Genomic DNA, 21,812 nt, shown 5'->3' with positions numbered 1-21,812 from the left:
TAGTTTATAGCTCAGGGCTCCATTCCTAGGAAATGGTACTACTCATAATGAGCTGATCTTCTGCATCAACTAACAACCAAGACAATCCATCAAAGACATGTCCAAAGACAAACCTGATTAAAAACACTTGAGAACTTGGAGAAATAGTTGGTAGGTAAGAACACTGGCTATTTTTCCAACAGACCGAGTTTGATCCCCAGCATCCACATGGCAGCTAAAACAAAACAAAACAAAACTAAATCACCCCATAAAAGTAGAAGAGATATTGAAATCAACAGATACACAAGCCACAGCACAAAGATGTGAAAAAAGCAAAGCAACCTGATGCCTTTGGAAGAGCCTATCTACCTACCGAATTCACAGAAGATGCCAAACCTCACTAACAAAAGCTATTGATAACCTCCAAGGGAACACAAACATACAGAGATGAACATCTGTACTGATGTTCATCTGAATTGATCAAATACAGAAGGGAAATATGAAGATCAATACAGAACCTAAAGCAGCAGCCAGTGACACAGAGGAAGAAGTCAGCCAATGGGATGGACCTTAACAGATGGAAAAGCCAACACCACTGCAGAGGAACTGGGTATCAGCTAGTCATAATGGAGCACACCTTTGATCCTAGCACTTAGGAGGCTGGGGGGAGATAGGCCTCTGAGTTGGAGGACAGCCTGGTCTACATAGTGAGTTCAACAATAACCAGAACTACACTGTAAAACCCTGTCTCAGCAACATCCTTCCCCCCAAAAAAGAAATTGAATATTTTTAGGAAAAAATAAGTTTTGACAATGAAAACCTTAATGAATAAAATCAATAGCACAATGGAAAAAAAAAAAACAAAAAACAAACCTGAGCTACATCCCTAGCTCAAAAAAAAAAAAAATTCACTTTTTAACTGTTTTTAAATTGGGGTCTAGAAAGATGACTCAGACGTTAAGAACACTTACTTCTCTTCCAGAGAACCCAAGTTTGGTTTCAAGCACCCAGGTCAAATGGCTTGAAGTTACTCATAACCCCAACTCCAGGGGATCTGATGTCATCTTCTGGCCTCCCAAAGTACACAAGTACAAGTGGTATATATACAGGCAAGCAGGCAAATAACCTAACATTTATTTTTTTAATTTTTATTTTATATATGTGAGTACACTGCCACTGTCTTCAGGCACACCAGAAGAGGGCATCAGATCTCATTACAGACAGTTGTGAGTCACCATGTGGTTGCTGGGAATTGAACTCAGGACCTTTGGAAGGTCAGTCAGTGCCCTTACTGCTGAGCCATTTCTCCAGCCCCACACATAACTTTTTTAAAGCTTTAAAAAAATGTATCATATTGTGATGGTTTGTATATGTTTGGCCCAGGGAATGACGCTATTAGAAAGTGTGGCCTTTTTGAAGTAGGTGTGGCCTTGTTGGAGTAGGTGTGTCACTGTGGGTGTGGACTTTAAGACCTTCCTAGCTCCCTGGAAGCCAGTCTTCTCCTAGCAGCCTTCAGATGACGATGTAGAACTCTCAGCTCCTCCTGAACCATGCCTGCCTGGATGCTGCCATAATAACGGACTGAACCTCTGAACCTCTGAACCTGGAAGCCACCCCAATTCAATGTTGTCCTTATACGAGTTGCCTTGGTCATGGTGTCTGTTCACAACAGTAGAATCCTAACTAAGACACAGATTGATTTATTTTTATTTTTTAGATCTGTAAAAGAGGATTCATGTACCAACGTACATTTGTAGGGCTCTGTCGCGTCTGCTCTAGACCAGCAAGAACGACACAACACAGTCGGATTCTTCTCAACAGCCTTTATTGCAGGAATGCCTCGATGCTTCTACGGAGACCCCGGGCGCCCAGGGAGCCCTGCTTACATGCACCCCAGCACAGGAGAAGGCTCCATGGCCCCCTGGGATTGGTCAGTCTGGTGGCACCCAATTTGCATGCACCCTCTTGGGAGGGGTTGGCGCCAAATTCGAATTGACGCCTGTGCAGTGGTGTTGTTTATGACAACGGCAATCGGAAACTGGCGCCATCTTGGAGTTGGCTTCCCACAGGGTTCAGAGGACAATCTGCAGGAGTCCATTCTCTGTCTACCATGTGGATCCCATGGATTGAGCTCAGGTTGTCAGGTTGCCACTCAGTCACCAGGAAGTGAAAGGAGTAGAAGAATTAGGAGGCGTGGCCTTGTTGGAGTAAGTGTGCCCCTGGAGGGAGCTTTGGGGTTTCTAAAGCCCCTGCCAGACCCAGTCTCTCTCTTGACCAGGATATACATCTCAGCTACTTCTCCAGCCTACTTGCCATGTTCACTGCCATGATGGTCTAAGCCTCTGAAGCTGAAAGCAAGCCCCCAGTTAAATGCTTTTCTTTATAAGAACTGTCATGGGCATTGTGTCCCTTCATAGCAATAGAACACTGACTATAATAAGATACTTCTGGTAGAAATATAAATTAATATAGTCACTATAGAAATCAATATAAAAATTCTCACAGCTATACCATCCCTGGGTACTCACAGCTCAAAGACCACACTAATAGATGGTTTCATGTCAAAATGCTGACCATTTTTCAAGGAAGTTGTGTCTACCTGACCTGGCACTGAAGATGTGCACTGACTCTGCTCTTAACTCCCTGGCCAGCCAGCTACCCTTCTATTGTATTGTCTTCCTATAATATAAAGACTGTTAAGCTTATGTGTTTACTATGGTGCCTGTTCCAACTGCGAAAGGTGGAAAGAAACCAACTAAGTGTCCCCCAGTGGATGCATTCTGCATCTTATCTCTGGAATGTAGATACTCCTTAACAGCCTTGGGTGTCAGGCTGGGCTCAGCATGTAACTCATGTCCTTGGAAGTCTTGGGAGTCAGGAAGAGATAAGGAAGAGGGGACTATAATTCATCTTTTTACAGCCTCAGGTGCTAGCAGGGGAATAGGGAGGAGGGGGTGATGACCGGGTCCTTAGCACAAGGCCGTTTGGCTTGTTAGGGTGGGAAGCTGTGAAAGGCTTGCTTTCTCATGGCATGGTCTCCGACACATGGCTGTTCCTATGTAAGATAGAGGAGAAAGTTTATTATAGATATGTAGGAGGCATAGCCAGAGGCAGACACATCTTGGAGAGTCCAGAGTGGTCATGACCCAGAGCCATGTCGGAGGGGAAGGGAGAGAGGAGAGCCAAGTACAACACCTAAAGGCATAGCAGAATTTTAGTAGAACCTTTGTATCTGGCATGAATCTGTCATGATGGCACCTAAGCTTTGAAGAAGCCTTTTGTTAGTGATTGCTATCAGCTCCTCTTCTTCTTCTGGCCAGCCAACCTACTAAAACTACCATGTTATTTCCTTTACTAGATTCTCTGGTAGATCCCCAAGTCTGGGATGTTACTAAACACCATTCTCCTGTTGTCATCCAATTACTGGACTCTATCAGGTATATAACCCAAGCTCAGCAACACCCCCCCCCTCCAGAACTTCAGGGGACTTAAGCCTATCATTTCTGACCTCTTGAGAAAAAAACTCATTCGCCCTACCTCTCCCCCCCCCCCCCTTTAATACCTCTATACTAGCAGTTAAGAAACCTAATGGAACCTATTGCCTGGTTCAAGACCCCAGGCAAATTAAATCTGCAGTAGTACCTCTCCATCTTGTTGTGGCTAATCTTTACACACTTCTTCCCGCTATCCCCTCAGGGACTCCCCATTTCTCAGTCCTAAATCTCAAGGATGCATTTTTCTCTATCTGTCTAGATGTCCAGTCATAGAACATATTTACCTTTACCTGGACAGATCCTGACACCCACTTTTCTACCCAACTTACCTGGACTGTTCTACCTCAGGGATTCCAAGACAGTCTGCACCTATTTGGCCAGACCCTGGCTTCTGACTTACTCTCTTTATCTCCCCCTAAATCTAAGACTGTACTTTGTGTAGATGATGTCCTTTTCTGTAGGCCCTCTCTAGAAATTAGTCAAGCTGACACCTCTGCTCTTTAAATTTCCTTTCCAGTCCAGGCTACAGGGTCTCACCTTCAAAAGTCCAACTGTCTATCCCTCAGATCACCTATTTGGGACTAACAATTACTCCAACCCCAAGGCTTTTACCTAAGATAGAATCTGATTCAGTCTCTAACTGTTCCTTCTACAAAGGAAGAGATTTTATCATTCCTAGGAATAGCCAGTTTTTTTGTTCGTGGGTTCCTTTATTTTCCCTCCTTTCTCGACCCTTATATGAAGCAGTGTTAGGCCCTACCCATGTACCTCTTCTCAAACCTATTACCAAGCCCTTTCAAAGGCTCCAACAGGCTCTCCTTAAGGACCCAGTCTTACATCCCCCTGACCTGACTCCCTTACAGCCTCTCTTTTCCCTCTACATAACTAAAAAGAAAAAAAAAAAAGGGATTTGCCCTTGGAGTCTTAGGTATGGGACCTTCTTTTGCACCTATAGCATACTTGTCAAAAAAACAAAAAAAAAAAACTAGATCTAACCATTCAAGGATGGCCATCTTGTATCCATACCTTAGCAGCCACTGAACTCCTTATTCAAGAGTCAAAAGAACAAAACTTTGGGTCACCTATAACTGTCTTCTCTCCCCACAACTTGTCACAGCTCCTAACTTATAAAGGCTTACAGACTCTACCTCCCTCCAGGGTTTTTTCTCTTCAGGTATCTCTAATAGAAGACCCTACACTCACCTTCCAGTCATGCCTACCTCTCAATATTTCCAATTTTCTTCCTCGACCAAATACTGACCATTCCTTATCTCACTCCCGCACTGAAACTTTAGAGGAACTATTAATCATCCTTCACACATACAGGAGGGCACATTGCCTCAGGCCATCTATACATGATATACAGAGGACAGCTCCCTTTTACATGAAGGGGCCAGAAGTGCTGGCTATGCCATAGTATCAGACACTGAGGTGGTGGAGGCACAGGACCTTCCTGCTCATACCACCAATCAACAGGCTGCACTAGTAGCCTTTACCCGTGCTTTTCGACGGGCACAGGGACAATCCCTCAACATCTACACAGATTCCAAATATGCTTTTCATACCCTCTTATCTCACGCTGCTATCTGGAAGGAGCACGGGTTACATACCACAAAAGGAGGATCAGTAACTAATGCAAACCACATTATGGCCATGCTAAAGGCCTTCCATCTCCCCACAGCTACTGGGATTGTCCACTGCAGATCCCACCAGTTGGATGACTATATTGTCTCCTGAGCTGGTGAGGTAGCTAGAGCTGTGGTCCTTAGGGGCCTAGACTTGTTTCATTCTCCCCAGGACATTCTTTTTTATTTATTTATTTATTTATTTATTTATTTATTTATTTATTTATTTATTTATTCGAGACAGGGTTTCTCTGTGTAGCCCTAGCTGTCCTGGAACTCACTCTGCAGACCAGGCTGGCCTCGAACTCAGAAATCCGCCTGCCTCTTCCCCAGGACATTCTTACATTACAACCTCTATCTCCACCTTCATCCCCGACACCTACCAAACTCTGACTTATCTTTACCAACTCTTTCATCCTAACAGCCAAGCATTGTCTTCTTTTGTTAAGACTCACCAACAGCCTAGTCCTGAGGATTTACCCTTTTTAAAATCTATCACTGCTTCTTGCAAAATCTGTCAGATGTCTGACTCCAACTCAAGGTAGCATAGCACCCCTTTTCCTACCCATCAGGCTAGAGGTTCCCTTCTTGAAACTGACTGGCAACTTGACTTTACCCACATGCCCACTGTCAGACATGCCAAGTACCTCCTGGTCTTGGTGGACACCTTCTCCAGGTGGGTAGAAGCATTTCCCACAACTAACAAAAGGGCTCAGACAGTCTCTGATCTCCTCCTCCAAAAGATCATCCCCCGGTTTGGTGTCCCAGCCTCTCTCCAATCAGAAAATGGTCCTGAATTTACTTCCCAAGTTTCTTATCCTATCTAAGGCCCTAGACATCCCCTGGCATTTTCCTATTCCCTATCACCCTCAATCTTCAGGTAAGGTAGAAAGAACTAACCAGTCTTTAAAAACCACTCTTGTTATAGGACACAATGAAAGCAGATGACCAGAAGACCCAGCAATACCTTTCCTGGGCATATACCCAGAAGATGTTCCAACTTGTAATAAGGACACATGCTCCACTATAATAGCCAGAAGCTGGAAAGAACCCAGATGTCCCTCAACAGAGGAATGGATACAGAAAATGTGGTACATTTACACAATGGAGTACTATTCAGCTATTAAAAACAATGAATTTATGAAATTCTTAGACAAATGGATAGATCTGGAGGATATCATTCTGAGTGAGGTAACCCAATTACAAAAGAACACACATGATATGCACTCAGTGATAAGTGGATATTAGCCCAGAAACTTAGAATACCCAAGATACAATTTGCAAAACACATGAAACTCAAGAAAAAGGAAGACCAAAGTGTGGATACTTTGTCCCTCCTTAGAATGGGGAACAAAATACCCATGGAAGGAGTTACAGAGACAAAGTTTGGAGCTGAGCCAGAAGGAAGGACCATCCAGAGACTGCTCCACCTGGGGATCCATCCCATAAACAACCACCAAACCCAGACACTATTGCATATGCCAGCAAGATTTTGCTGAAAGGACCCTGATATAGCTAGCTCTTGTGAGGCTATGCCAGTGCCTGGCAAATACAGAAGTGGATGCTCACAGTCATCTATTGGATGGAACTCAGGGCCCACAATGAAGGAGCTAGAGAAAGTACCCAAGGAGCTAAAGGTGTTTGCAACTGTATATGAGGAAAACAATATGAACTAACCAGTAACCCCCAGAGATTTTGTCTCTAGTTGCATATGTAGCAGAGGATGGCCTAACTGGCCATCAATGGGAGGAGAGACCCTTGGTTTTAGGAAGATTATATGCCCCACTACAAGGGAATGCCAGGGCTAGGAAGCAGGAGTGGGTGGGTTGGGGAGCAGGGTGGGGGGAGGGTATAGAGGACTTTCAGAGAGGAAACTAGGAAAGGAGATAGCATTTGAAATGTAAATGAAGAAAGTATCTAATAAAAAAAGCACACAATTCAAACAAAATACAGCATTTTAGGAAAACTGCATTAAAGATTTAAAAAGAAATTAAAAAAAAAAACACTCTTGTTAGGCTGTCAAAAGAACTTCACCTTGATTGGGTAAAACTCCTGCCTCTGGCTCTTTTCATGCTAAGAGCTCTCCCCAGGGAACCTCTCCTCATCTCACCCTTTGAACTCACATATGGACATCCAGTCCTAACTCCTGGTCTTTCACCTAAATGCTTTCCCCTCCCAGACCATCTACTCACCCCATTACTTTGCCACCTCCATTCTCTCCTATGGAACTTTGCTGACCACCATCTACTGCAGTCATACACTGTCTCCTGTCTACTGCCTGTCAACATTGGAGACCAAGTCCTTCTATCCCCTCCATACCATCGGCCCTAACCCCTCTCTCCCAAATGGCATGACCCTTTTAAGGTAATCCTTGTGATACCTACAGCTGCTAAATTCAAGAGACTCTCTCATTGGGTCCATCTGTCTCACCTCAAACCTTTCATTCCTCCACCTAAAAATGACTCTTCTTTATACACATCAACCCTAACATGACCATGCTCTATTAAGTTCTGGGCGACGTTGAGACCATCCACCTTGTCCCCAACCCCAGAAAACGAGACTCCACTCTGGCAGCGAAGCTTGACCTCACTGAATTAGACATGGGTTTCTTGTCCTCCCCCTGCTGTTCATTTCCATCCAGGTCAGCCCTTACATCTGGAGATTCGTCAAGAAACCCCCACAGATAACGAACAGTCTTTCCAAATAGGGTCAGGAAACTGCTCCATAGCCAGATGCCAGGAACTGATCCAAATTGCTATCATCCCTGTATCTGTCTGTTATCCCATCTAACTATTATGATTTCTATACTTGCTTTCTCTTTGACCAGACAAGAGATTATTGTAGAAAATGGCCAGATGAATATGGGGGCTGCCCATATTGGTCTTGTCAGATACATATGCTAGGATCACGGACCAATCATTTCTTCTATCAACATCGCAAGACATTCTTTTTCTACATACAAGACCATGGGATTCCAGGTGGGAGACAGGAGGTGTTGGTAAGCTCTACTGTAAAAATCAGCCCAGTTCCCCAGTAAGTACCATCCCTATCCAGAGAAAATATGTCTCAATTGCCCAATCCCTAGATATTGGAAAAGTAGGGGAGATAATCAAACCCTCCTCTGAGGTCCTTACCTCTGTGACATCACCCCTCATCAATGCCACCACCTTGTCATTTCTCCTTTTGCTTTAGACTTTGTCCTCGGCATACCAACTCCTTAATGTCACCAGGCCTGGATGCTTTAAAGATTGCTGGCTATGCGTACCTCCTGGAACTAACTCGCAATTGTCACTTACAGCATCTCTGGTGATATTGCCAAGTAACCTTACCTCATCCTTTGTCAGCTGCCCTGACTCTAATGTTGCCATGACTCCATACCTTACCTCTATCCCTTTCTTTGGTGTAGCAAACTGTTTTAAGACCTCCGGGACTCATTCTGTAGGAACACTGAGCTCCCTGGAATGCAATAGAACCATAACCCTCGATACATCATCTCTGCCACAATGCCCCGCAGACCAGAACACGTCAATTCTCTGTGGCACTCAGGTATATCATCGCCTACCGTCCAGCTGGTCAGGACTTTGCACGTTGGTACTCCTTTTCCCTGAACTGGGAGTAATCCAGGGAAATGAGCCTGTGCCAATCCCAGATGTAAATATGATAGCTGCTCAAAATAAGAGGGCAGTTCAGGCTCTGCAGTGGTGTCCCACGCCTTTAATCCCAGCACTTGGGAGGCAGAGGTAGGCAGATTACTGAGTTTGAGTCCAGGATGATCTACAGAGTGAGTTCCAGGACAGCCAGGACTACACAGAGAAACCCTGTCTCAAAAAACAAAAACAAAACAAAACAAAACAAAGAGGGCAGTTCAAGTCTTGCCAGTCTTGGTGAATAGCCATAGGTGCTGGTACTGGAATTGCAGGGATAACAACTTCCATGACCCAATATAATACATTCATGTCCAAGTTTAAAAGCAATCTTCAAGAAATATCTGAAACTGTACTTAATATCCAGAAACAGATCGATTCTTTGGTGGCCGTGGTGCTTCAGAACCGATGCGGGCTAGATGTCCTGACAGCTAATGAAGCTCCTGTCACAGGATTACCAGTCGCTGCCCACAGAAGAGCTGCTGTCCACAGAGGAACCTGATGCGAACGTTTACCAAGTAGATCCCAATGGTGAAAGTCAGCTACCCTCCAAAATTGATGACTCCCCTAGACAGTAGGTCGTAACTTAAGAGACACACCCTTGTTCCCTTTTCACCATCAGCTTCCCCCTCCCTTTTTCTTTCCTTCTCTTTATAACAAGAAGGGAGGTATGCTGGCATCAGGATCTCTCAAACCTATGACATCACATAGCCGACAGAGCGACCTACAGACCTTTTGCCAAGACAACGGGCACCATATTTCCAGAATCCACTTGATTCACCTCCCACCTTTACCTGTGTTACATCGTTTTCTATATAAATAAGGGGAATGCCCCTTCCCCCTTCTTTTCCCCCTTCTCTTTCTGTTACCACCCCCATACACCCCCACCCCCATATAAACCTCTCACATATGGAATTGTTTTGGCCTAGTGTGCTGTGTTCAGATGCAAGCCACTATTTTAACACATCATGAGCTCCTGCAAATCATTGGCCCTCCTGATGGGCAGGGCAGACAATACAGGACTCATCCCCTTTCCACTAGTGAGTTATACAAATAAATAATGCAGAATCCTAATTTCTCTGAGAAACCCACTGCCCTCATAGATATATTCGACTCTGTAATGGTTACTTATGAACCCTCTTGGGACAATTGCCAACAGCTTTTGCAGGTACTCCTCAGGACTGAGGAGTGAGTGACAGTGACATCCGGAAATTGGTTCTAGGTTCTAGTGGCACGTCAATATAGATGTGGCTTTTCCCTTGGTTTGCCCTGATTGGGATCCAAAAATCTCCTTTATGAGGATAGGCTTAAGGTCTACTGCCAGATTCTAATGAGGGGTCTCCAAAAGGCTGCTAGGAGGTCTACAAATTTGTCTAAAGTAGGACAGGTCATACAAGGTAAGGAGGAGACTCTAGGGGGCATTTCTTGAGAGACTGCTGGAAGCCTACCACACCTGCCATGAACCAAGCATTTGTCAACCAAGCAGTGCCAGATATCAACCGAAAACTCCAATGGCTAGAAAGATTTGAAGGTAAGCGCATGGTTGAGCTCCTGACAATAGCTGAAAAAGTCTTTAACAACAGGGAGACTCTGGAGGGTAGGCAGACCAGGGGACTCCAGAAGGTGGCTTCTGGGAGGGAGAAATCTGATATCTGAGTTAAAAAAAAAAATAGCATATGGAAGAGAAATGGGGAAGCAGGCCTGTTGTGGGAAATATTACAAAAGAAGATGGAGTTGGCATGTCCCTGCACTCATGCCTCTGCCCTGGAGGCCTGACTGGCCACGCACTGGTGGGCAATGGCTGACCTGTTTCTATTTCATAAGGACTCTGACTCAGAACTCCACAGTCTCCTCATCCAGCCCACTAGGTTCCTAATGGCAGGTTGTTACCATGCCAACCCCGTGCTTCAAATCCCCCACGGCCTTTGTGGTGCACATCTGGCAAACCCACATTTTGCTGCTGTACCTTTCTCCCTTGAACCCAGATGAGCTGCAGTGTGAAGGAAAACGCAACACAAGCTTAGTTCAGAGACAATGGTAACTCAATCTCTGGGCACAACAACTAAAACCTAATCTTGTAAGCCTTATTAAAATCCTATTCCTCTGATGGTGAATCCTTGTGTACCCACCATTATACCGGGGAACGCTAGCAGCTACATCTTATCCCTCTGGGGCCCAGTTCCAAAAAGGACCTAACTCTCTCCTGCTTCCTCTCTTCCTCCATCCAACCCAGAAGTCCCGCCTACTTGATGATTGGCTCCTTTATTCATTAGGGGATTGTTTCACAGGAAACCACCTGAGTATGAGCCTCATTCTTCATTTCAGACAGTCTCTCCCAGGAGAGCAAGCAGCACAGAGCCATCAACAACATAGGCCCTCTTCAACCATGTCAGGAGGGGAGGCCCTGACTCCAGAAGGACCAATGTGCATACTGTAATGAAAAAGGCCATTGGAAAAATGAATTTCCCAAGAGACATAAGAAGGGAGAATCAAAGGTATTTGAAATAGAAGAACTGAACGACTGAGGGTGTCAGGGCTTATGTCCCCTCCATGAGTCCCCGGTAACCCTAAAGGTGGAGGGGAGGCTGGTAGAATTCCTGGTAGATACTGGGGCACAGAATTCAATCTTAAAACAACCTATGGGATCCCTATCCAACAAGAGAACATAGGTCCAAAGGGCTACTGGAAGCAATCAATATTCATGGACTACCCAAAGAAAAGTGGACCTAGGAATGGGACAGGTAAGCCATTCTTTTATTTTCTGAATGCCCATATCCACTCCTAGGCCAAGACCTCCCAACCAAGATGGGGGCACAGATCCATATTGGCTCCAAGGGAGTGCAGGTCTTAAATAAGAGCAGTCCCATACATGTACTGACTGTGACCTTAGAAGAATATAAGAATAAGAATATATGTCATCCTTAAATACCCATACCTAGAAAGGTTATGAGACGAAATTCTTGGGGTATGGGCAGAGAAAAATCTTGCAGGGCTAGCTAGACACTGTGCTTCAATCCTGTTGCAACTGAAGGCCAATGTCAGGCAAGCTAGTGTTCACCAATACCCCATGCCTAGAGATTTGAGATAGGGAATAACGCCACACATAACTCTGGAAGCAAGGGAAACTGGTCCTTTGCCAATCAGCCTGGAATACACCCCTCCTGCCAGTAAGAAAATTCCACTCCAGTGACTACCAGCCCATACAAGACTTAAGGGAAGTGAACAAGAGAATAGAAGATATTCATCATACAGTCCAACCTTTACACTCTACTGAGTAGTCTGTCTCCTGAACAGGATGTCTAACTGTACTAGATCTTAAGGATGCTTTCTTTAGTGCTACTAGCACCAGATAGTCAGCCTTTGTTCACTTTCAACTGGAGCAATCCCTAACACAGATTTAACTGACACCTAACATGGACTAGGCTGTCACAAGAATTCAAGAACTCACCCACCATTTTCGATGAGGCATAAAGACCTGGGGGAGTACAGGCAGGCCTACCCCCAAATAACTCTTTTGCAGTATGTTGATGACCTCCTTCTAGCTGCTCCAGATGAAGACAATTGCCATTTGATGACAGAGGCCTTGCGCAGACAACTAGACCAGATGGGATACCAGGTGTCTATGAAGAAGGCACAGTTCTGCCAAAGTGAGGTAACCTTGGGTACATACTTAAGGGGGCAGAGGACAATGCCTGCTATCCCAGGCCAGAAAAGAGACAATCTTCAACATCCCCATCTCCAAGACCTGGTATCAGACTCATGAGTTCTTGAGCTTAGTGGGGGGAGAGGGGGTGTTTGTAGACTCTGGGTACCTGGATTTATGGAAAGCCCCTCTATACGGCCACCAGGGGGCAGGAGAATACTTTGAACTAGACTCCCGAGATGGACAAAGCTTTTCACAAACTCAAGGAGACATTCCTTGGGGCCCCAGCACTCACCCTGTCATAAGCCCTTCTACCTGTACATAGACAAGAACAGAGCATAGCCAAAGGGGTATTGACTCAGACCCTGGCTTGTCTGTCTAAAAGGCTGGACCCTGCAGCCATTGAGGGGATTCTCAAAAACTCCCCAGACTGCTGGATATCTAGTGCCCACCTGGTGCACTATCAGTCCCCGTTCCTAAACCTGCCTTGCATTAGATACCACCCTGCTTCTGTCATGAACCTGGCTACTCTGCTCCCGAGCCCAGACCTGGATGTCATGCATGACAGCTCAATAGTGCTGAGCCAGGTTCAGAGTCTGAGGCCAGACAGACTGCGCATCCTCTGGCCAGATGCGGAAGCGACTTATTTTATGGATGGAAGCAGCTTCGTGGAAGGTGGTGCAGTGGGGGCTCTTGACTCATATGGGCTTCGGCCCTACCACCTGGGACTTTGGCTCAGAAAGCTGAATTAATCACTTTGACACAGGCCTTAAAAATGGCAAAAGGCAAAATTGCTAGCTTCTACATGGACAGTCAATATGCTCTCACTATGGCTCATGTTCATGGACTCGTATATAAAGAACGGGGTTACTCCTTTTGACAAAGAGTTTAGACTGTCAAAAATAAAAATGAGATCTTGGCCTTGTTAGAGGCATTATGGCTGCCCATCAAAGTAGCCATCATGCACTTCCCAGGACAAAAACAGGGCATGGAAAAGAGAGCAAGAGGAAACAGGCTAGCTGATAGGCTGCAAAACAGGCTGTGTTAGACTCTACAGCCAAAAGCCATGGTAGTGCTGATCCCTCCAGAGCTTCCCCTGACTCTGCATTACAGCCTGGAAAAGAAAAGCGATCAAACAAAATGTCTAGGACTTTAACAGAAAGGATGGTTCCACTCAGTAGATGGTCATGTGATCCTTCCTTCAGAATTTACTAGATAGCGAAATTCATCAGAGAACCCACCTGGGTCCCAGGAAACCCAAATAACTGCTAAGGAATGCCAAATACAAAATCTTCCACCTAGGACCCTTAGTAGATGAGATCATTTCCCACGGCCTGGCCCGTAAGGCAGTAAACCCCCTAACCAGGGGCAAGGAAGCCTGGGAACCAGGCTACGAGGACAAAGGTCAGCTGCAAACTGGGAAAGACTACACTGAAATTAAGCCAGGTCTGTATGCATGGATGTAGATACCTTTTCAGGTTGGGTAGAGGCGTGGTGGCCAAGAAGTTACTGGAGGACATCATCCTCAGGTATGGTCTGCCCTCGTTGCTGGGCTCTGACAATGGACTGGCTTTTGTCTCTCAGGTAACACAATCACTTGTTAAGACATTGGGGACAGACTGGAAACTACATTGTGCTTATCACTCCCAGAGTTTAGGGCAGGTAGAAAGGATGAATTGGACCCTAAAGGAGTCCTTAACTAAATTACCTCTAGTAACTGGCGGTGACTGGGTGGTCCTTCTACCCTATGCCTTATATAAGGCTAGAAACACCCCCTATATTTTGGGATTGACCCCTTTTGAGATACTGTATGGGAGAACTCCTCCCCTCCTATCTAACCTTCAATCTGAAATTCTTGCAGAATATGACCATCAGAGATTTCTGGACATGGTGCAGGCTCTTCACAGGATGCAAAAGCAAATATGGCCAAGCATTTGTCAAACCTGTGAGTCTGCCCTCCCTCCCCATTGTTTTGAACCAGGTGATGAGGTCTGGATTAAGAGATAACCACAAGACCCTTGAGCCCTGTTGGAAGGGCCCCATACGGTGATACTGATAACACACACAGCTATAAAGGTTGACAGGATAAAGACTTGGATCCATAATTTCCACATCAAGCCTGCTGGGTGAGAAACAATTCAACAGCTGAAACACCGCAGGGAACAGCTTCTAAAAGATCAAGCACCCGAGGTCAGCATTGGATGTTGGCCAGCTGTTGCCCATTTGCAGGATCTACTAAAGCTAAGAGTTCAAATACTCTTGGCTCTCAAGTACCCACACTGCACCCTAGACCATAGGTCCTACTAGATCTCCACAGAGCTCCTCATACTTGCTTTGCTTAGAAATCAGGCCATAGCAGTCAACCCTCACCAAGCTGTTACCAGCAAACTGATACTTTGAAACCCCAAGAGGCCTAGGGAGAGAGGTACAGACTTTGACCCTAACTGGTCCGATGAGTACCACCTTTCCTGTTTTTCAACCAAGACATTTACACCTTAGCTGGAGACATATGGAAGGATCCAGGATCATATCAGGACCTGCAAAAAGCTAGGTTGACTTGTAAAAAGGCCTGGCAAGACTGATAATTTGCAGCTATCCAACTCTTCATGTGCCCAGGGACAAAGGACTAGGAGACTTGCTGTGGTACTGAAAGCTTCTTTTGTAGTATGTGGGGCTGTGAAGCTAATGCGATATGTGCATGGTAATCGGGATCTTATCCAGATCCAGATGTGCAGGACAGTGAACCCAACACCTGGAGGACTGGTAGGCTCAACATGGGGGAGAGACCCATCCCCATCTCAGGAACAGAAAGGAGATCGAAGAGTAGAGGGTGGGAAGCTGGAAACATTTGGGGCTTAACATCATGAGAAAAATAGGGGACTCCTTTTCCAGATCTAAAAACAAAAAGTTCCATCTGGATTTACCCCTGTAGCAATAGAATCAGTGGCCCCAGTGATGTTGATACCTGTTCTAAGAACCTGTGAGTTCAGCCTGTCTCAGATTCCTCTTCCCTCATAAACTCAGTTTCATCCTGTTATCACACCTCTCTCTCCCTAGAGTCTCATCTCTCCTGTTTGGACTGTTCAACTTTACCTTCAATTTTATTAACTTACACTACTAACCTTACCAGAGAAGATTGTAAGCTCTGCTTGGACCCCGGACCCCTATATTATACTGGCTGGTCTACCACCGGAAATCTGTTAACACCTCTAAAAAGCCCACCAAGGTATTCCTGGGGAACATCCCCAGTTTTGGGAGGTGTGGCCTTGTTGTAGGTGTGGTGTTGTGACTGTGGGCTTTAATACCCTTGTCTTAGCTGCCTGGGAGCCAGTATTCTAGCAGCCTTCAGATGAACTCTCAACTCTTCCTGTACCATGCCTGCCTGGATGTTGCCATGTTCCTGTCTTGGTGATAATGGACTGAACCTCTGAACATGTAAGCCAGCCCCAATTAAATGTCCTTAGAAGAGTTGCCTTGGTCATGGTATCTGTTCACAGAAGTAAAATCCTAAGACACCCTTCAGTGACTGGAAAGGGGCTGTATGTGACAGGAGAAGGGGGAAGATTAGATAGCTTCCCTCACCTTAAGCATCTTTGCGATCATACCCTTGTCACAGAAAGTAGCAACTCCTGCCTCGTGACTTGGATTGCATGTACCTGGGGCCATGCATGGATACTCCAAAACTCCAGCCTGTGTGTTCTGGTTGCACTATTCCCTCGTTTACTATGTTCCTGTCAGCACCTATATGGAGACGGGGAAAAACGGGACTTGGGGGCCTCAGCAAGTCTACTTTCGGTGCTTGTGGGGTCAGGCATAGCTGCAGGAATCTGCACTGGTGCTACAGCCTTAGTCAAAACTGATCAGACTCTTCAGGCCATAGCAACCTTATGGTTTCTATTTAGCTCACTTAGAAAAGTCTATCTGTCACTTAGAACAGTCAGGGGACTCAATGGCTGAAGTAGTACTACAAAATAGAAGGGGATTAGAATTATTCTTTCTGGAGTGGGGAGGGCTCTGCCAGGCCCTGGGAGAGCAATGTTGCTTCTATACCAGTATCTCGGCATCATCAGAAATATTAAAGGCAGCTTTACTGGGAAGCTGCTCTCAGGTGACTTCACTGAGCCCAAAGGCCAAGGCCAGGGAAGTCAACATGGGAAGAGGAGCAGGGAGGAGAAAGAGAAAGAGATAACGTATAAGTACATAAAGACAGGAGAGAAGGGGAGAGAGGTAGGGGTTGGGGTGAGAAGGGGCAATAAGACCAAAATGTCTGGATTATGTAGGGAAGATCCTCTGGGAGATAGGCAGCCCAGCCCCCAAGCTGGAAAGATCGGGATTGGGGACAGGGTATGCCAGAAAGAGACTGAAGGATGCTAGGAGGCCAGGTCTGCTATGTTAAATATGCACCTCAGTCCCTTGTTCCAGGGTCTGAAACCAAACAGGAACAATCATTGTTTTAGGGAATAGAACAAGTTGGCTAGCCATCTGGAAAGCTCCCCTAGAGCCTGGGATCTCGAACTTAATTTCATCTTATGATCAAAATGGTGTTTGAAAATAAAATGGCAGCACTTAGGATAAGTCTCATTTGATCCTAACATAGGTGCTTGTTCTAGCTGATTTGCCAGTGGCTTGTCATACTTCTCCACCATAATGGATTCCTCCTGGAACTATAAACCAAACTAAACTCTCTTTTCTTTAAATTGCCTTGGACATGGTGCTTTATCACAACAGAAAGGTATATTCAGTCAAACCTGAAACTCTCTAGGTAGCCTTGGTTGGCACTCCTCTTGCCCGAGTCTTTTCAGTGCTGAAATTATAGGTGTGAAGCACCATTCCTGACTCCAGAAATTCTTCTGTGACACAACTTTCACGGGCATTCTGGTGAATTTATCAAACTTACAAATGTTCATGTCATTTGCCTCTTCAATTTTGCAACCTAAGATTTTTATCTTCAGCTATACTTACACATGAAGTTTAACAGGTAAGCAATTATTGGCATAAACTTACGTGTTTAAATGTAAATTCTTTCCATATATAGCTGGTTAGGTGATTTCCAATATATCTACACAGCACTGTGATAAAAAGAACTGATATATTTGTGGAACAAGGTGGAGAGATCTCTAAGATACACTGTAAAACAGCCAAAGCAACAACATGCTGCTAGTTATGACATGCCAATCAATATCTGCCTTAAAGGAGGGGGAACATGTACCTCTGTACTTCTATCTGTATATTAATTTACTCGCATATGAATATAAACATCTGCACAAGAGTATATGTGAAATTAGTGACATGCTTTGCACATCTGATGGGAAGCTAGGCACAGAAAAGCAAACATTTTGACTTCATTCTCTGGTATACTAAGTTGGAAGCACATGGAAGCAGTATTAAGACAAAGTACATTAAAATATGCACCATTGCATACACTAGCAAGATTTTATCGAAAGGACCCAGATGTAGCTGTCTCTTGTGAGACTATGCCGGGGCCTAGCAAACACAGAAGTGGATGCTCACAGTCAGCTATTGGATGCATCACAGGGCTCCCAATGGAGAAGCTAGAGAAAGTACCCAAGGAGCTAAAGAGATCTGCAACCCTATAGGTGGAACAACATTATGAACTAACCAGTACCCCGGAGCTCTTGACTCTAGCTGCATATCTATCAAAAGATGGTCTAGACGGCCATCACTGGAAAGAGAGGCCCATTGGACACGCAAACTTTATATGCCCCAGTACAGGGGAACGCCAGGGCCAAAAAGGGGGAGTGGGTGGGTAGGAGAGTGGGGGTGGGTGGGTATGGGGGACTTTTGGTATAGCATTGGAAATGTAAATGAGCTAAATACCTAATAAAAAATGGAAAAAAAAATGCACTCATAGTTGGGCCGTGGTGGCTCACATCTTTTAATCCCAGTGCTTGGGAGGCAGAGGTAGGTGGGTCTCTGAGTTCTAAGCCAGCCTGGTCCACAAAGCAACTTCTAGGACAGCCAGGGCTATTACACAGAGAGATCGTCTTGAAACAAACAAAAAAATAAATATCCATTCATAGTGTGCCCAGTTGTATCTGATGTTCTCCCTCTAAGTGCCCTTTGCTTTGCCTGTCTAAGGAGTCATTTGGTTCTGTATAAATCTTCCCTTTTTACATATGAAAAACTAATGTTTTTCTTACCTACATGACTACCAGTTGCTAGCCTAGTAACAAAGGGTTGCCCTTTTTCCTTCCCTTTCCCTTCCTTCTCTCCTGTCTTCCTCTCTGCTCTTGTGATGAAGCCATGATTTATGGTGAGGTGTTTAGTGAATCCTTGGGGGCTTTTTTTTTAAACATAAACAACGGCCAGGAGTGGCATAAGATGCCTGTACCTCCTGTGGAAGGAGGAGTCACAGGCGTTCAAGGTCATTCTCAGCTACATCATGAATTTTGGTCAGCAGCTTGGGCTGTGTGAAACTTTGCCTCAAAACCAAAGCAAACAGCCCCGAAGAAGCATCAACAAAAGGCATGCATACAGTATTTCAATCAGCCTCTGGACACTGGGAAATTAGCACAGTGTTTCCTCACCTGTTAACTAGAATAATAACCCCCCTCTGAATGGCTCTAAGGAAAGAAGTGAGCTACAGAACACACAGTGAGTGCTGGGTGCCTTTAATTCAAGTAGTCAGGATTCTGAAGCAGGAAAATACTTGAGTCCAAGTTCAGCCTGGCCTTCATTTGGAGTGTCTGTCTACAAAACCCCCACAACAAAACAAAACCAAAGAAGCAAGACATAGTGAAGACTTTCTATTAGTCCTGTACAAATGTTGGCTATTATTTATAAACTAGAGTTACTGATTTAGTGGCTATGGAAACAGCTCAGTTGAAAGTGCCTGGCAGTGGTGGCGCATGCCTTTAATCCCAGCATTTAGGAGGCAGAGGCAGGCAGGGCTGGTGAGATGGCTCAGTGGGTAAGAGCACCTGACTGCTCTTCCGAAGGTCCGGAGTTCAAATTCCAGCAACCACATGGTGGCTCACAACCATCTGTAACAAGATCTGACGCCCTCTTCTGGAGTGTCTGAAGACAGCTACAGTGTACTTACATATAATAAATAAATAAATCTTAAAAAAAAAAAAAGAAAAGAAAGAAAGTACCTGGCAGTGGTGGCACATGCCTTTAATTCCAGCATTTAGGAGGCAGAGGCAGGCAGACTTTTGAGTTCAAAGCCAGCCTGGTCTACAAAGTGAGTTTCAGGACAGCCAGGACTACACAGAGAAACCCTGTCTCAAAACAAAACAAAACAAAGTAGAAAAAACCCAAAGCAAACCAAAAAAAAAAAAAACCAAAAAACCAAAAAGACCCAAAAAGAAAATTCACTTTCTATGCAAGCATGAGAACTGAGTTTGATACATTAAAATGGGGGAGGGAGGCTAAAGAGATGGCTACATGGTTAAGAGTACTTGTTGCTCGGCAGAGGACCTGGGTTTGACTTCTATTACCACATGCTGGCATGCATTCACCCCTAACTCCTACCCCAGGGATCTCATGCCCTTTTCTGGGCTTGTGAGAGTCCGACACGTGTACATATACACACATACAGACAAGACACTTACATATATACAAGTTTTTTTTTTTTAAAGTTTAATTTATATTTTGGTTGAGACAAGGTTTTTTTTTTTTATGTCTATGCTACAGTGTATCTCTCTCTGTTATTTATTGTGCATGTGTGCATGTGTATGTGTAACTGGAGACTGGCCTGAGACAAGGTTTTTCTGTGTTTGCCTTTCATTTTATTTTTTGAGACAGCGTCTCATTGACCTGGCACTTGGCCAGCAAGTCCTAGGGATACTCCGGTCTCTGCTTCCTCAGTGTTGGGATTAGTCTCAAAGTGCTGTGGCCAGCTTTGACATGGATTTTGGAGATTTAGACTGAGGTCTGTGTAGAAGCACTTTGCCCACTGAACCACCTTCCCACTTTTTTTTTAAAATTAACATAATGCATTTCTCACCCCTTCAAATGCAATATATAAGCGATGGTTTGAACACTGTCCTACCTCCATCTCCCAGTGCTGGGATTACAGGCATGTGCCTGTATCATGTTAGTATTATATAGGGGGAGGGAGGGAGGTAGAGATGATGCTCATCAGTCAAAAATGTCTGCTGCTTTCAGAAACAACCACATAGGGTGGCTCACAGCTGCCTATTACTCCAGCTATAGGAGATCTGGTTTCCTCTTCTGGCCTCTGAGTGTACCTATACACATGTGGCATATATACATGCACATAAATAAAAAATATGAAGTGTTATATTCTGAGGGGGTATCATGTTTGGTTGCCAGAGAGAGAAAATAAGAAAGCAGTACACAAATGTGTGTACTGGATGATGTCAGAAATTAGAACAAGAGAAAAGCAAAGACCCATTTAAGAGAAAAATATACAAAGAAACAACCTTGGATAGCAAACCACTGGAATGCAGGCAAGGAACGACTTCCAATGCTTGCCTATGCATGTCTACCTGGTGATGTGCCACCTGCAGGTTCCTGTTTGAAAAACAGCACTCAGGGCCTGACTTGAAGGAGAAACTGCTCATGGCCAAAGTGATCCCTCGTGGTGTTTCCAGATTTATTTCTAATGTTAAAGATTTTGTGTGTATGCGAACACACAGGCACACACAGGAGCTGGAATTGCAGGTGGTTGTGAGAGGCTTATCCTGGGTGCTGGGAACTTAACTCAGGTCTTCTGCAGAGCAGCATGCATTCTAAACCACTGAGTCATGTCTCTAGATTTCCTATATACGCCTCTTAAGCCTAACCTGTTGTTCCAAACAGATATCCAGGGCTTAATAGCAAAGACAAACCTGTCACAGACACTCCTCCAGTTCTTCCTCTTAATCAGTTACCTGTAACTATCTACTTGGAGACTTAAGAGATTTTGTTAGATGTGGGGATGGAGAGGGAGAGGGGAGCAGTAGCCTGGGCTACATGAGATATTGCTTCAAAATATCTTGCTTGGGAAGTCCTGAAGGAAGCCAATGGATCAGCTGGAGCTGGAGTCCTTGCAAATTGTGGGTCTCCCTGCCTGGGAACCAAATTCCAGTCCTCTGGAAGAGCTATAAGGGACCTTAACTGCTGAATGTTTGAACTTAGAATTTGGACTGATACATGGATTTGTCTCCCTTGCAGCAAGTCAGTGAGCTTGGTCCCATTTTATAGCTCTATATATAGTTATATATATTTAAAACTAGGCTTACAAATACAGTGAGTTATTTATGTGTTCAGGGAGTTCCCGGTTTATTGGTGTGTGTGAAATTCCTGTGAAGTCAACTCCCTACCATTCCTGTGGTGGTGGCAAAGAGAACTGAGGGCCTTGTGATTACCAGGCCAGCATCTTACCACTGAGCTAAATTCCAACTTCACACTGATTCCAGGACTGACCAGTAAGCATTGTATTAGAAAAGTCTGTCCCAGA

At 44.9% G+C, this 21,812-nt stretch overlaps 1 long non-coding RNA gene across 13 annotated transcripts; it reads left to right on the top strand.

Annotated features, from left to right (window-relative positions):
* The first annotated feature begins 1,396 nt into the window (after window positions 1-1,396).
* On the top strand, window positions 1,397-15,727 carry Gm38594. 13 transcript variants are annotated; one of them, XR_003951613.1, is made up of 7 exons: window positions 2,157-2,186; window positions 3,338-3,416; window positions 11,068-11,237; window positions 12,285-12,394; window positions 14,247-14,330; window positions 15,443-15,611; window positions 15,702-15,727. It is a non-coding gene; the product is annotated as a predicted gene, 38594 (long non-coding RNA). The 13 variants fall into 13 exon arrangements; XR_003951611.1 differs by having other exon boundaries at window positions 12,263-12,394; XR_003951614.1 differs by lacking the exon at window positions 11,068-11,237 and having other exon boundaries at window positions 12,263-12,394.
* The last annotated feature ends 6,085 nt before the right edge of the window (window positions 15,728-21,812 follow it).

This window comes from Mus musculus, chromosome 15, assembly GCF_000001635.26.
Source record: "Mus musculus strain C57BL/6J chromosome 15, GRCm38.p6 C57BL/6J".
NCBI classification, from domain to species: Eukaryota; Metazoa; Chordata; class Mammalia; order Rodentia; family Muridae; genus Mus; species Mus musculus.
Note: the sequence above shows the minus strand (reverse complement) of the source record. Positions and strands in the feature narration are given on the sequence as shown.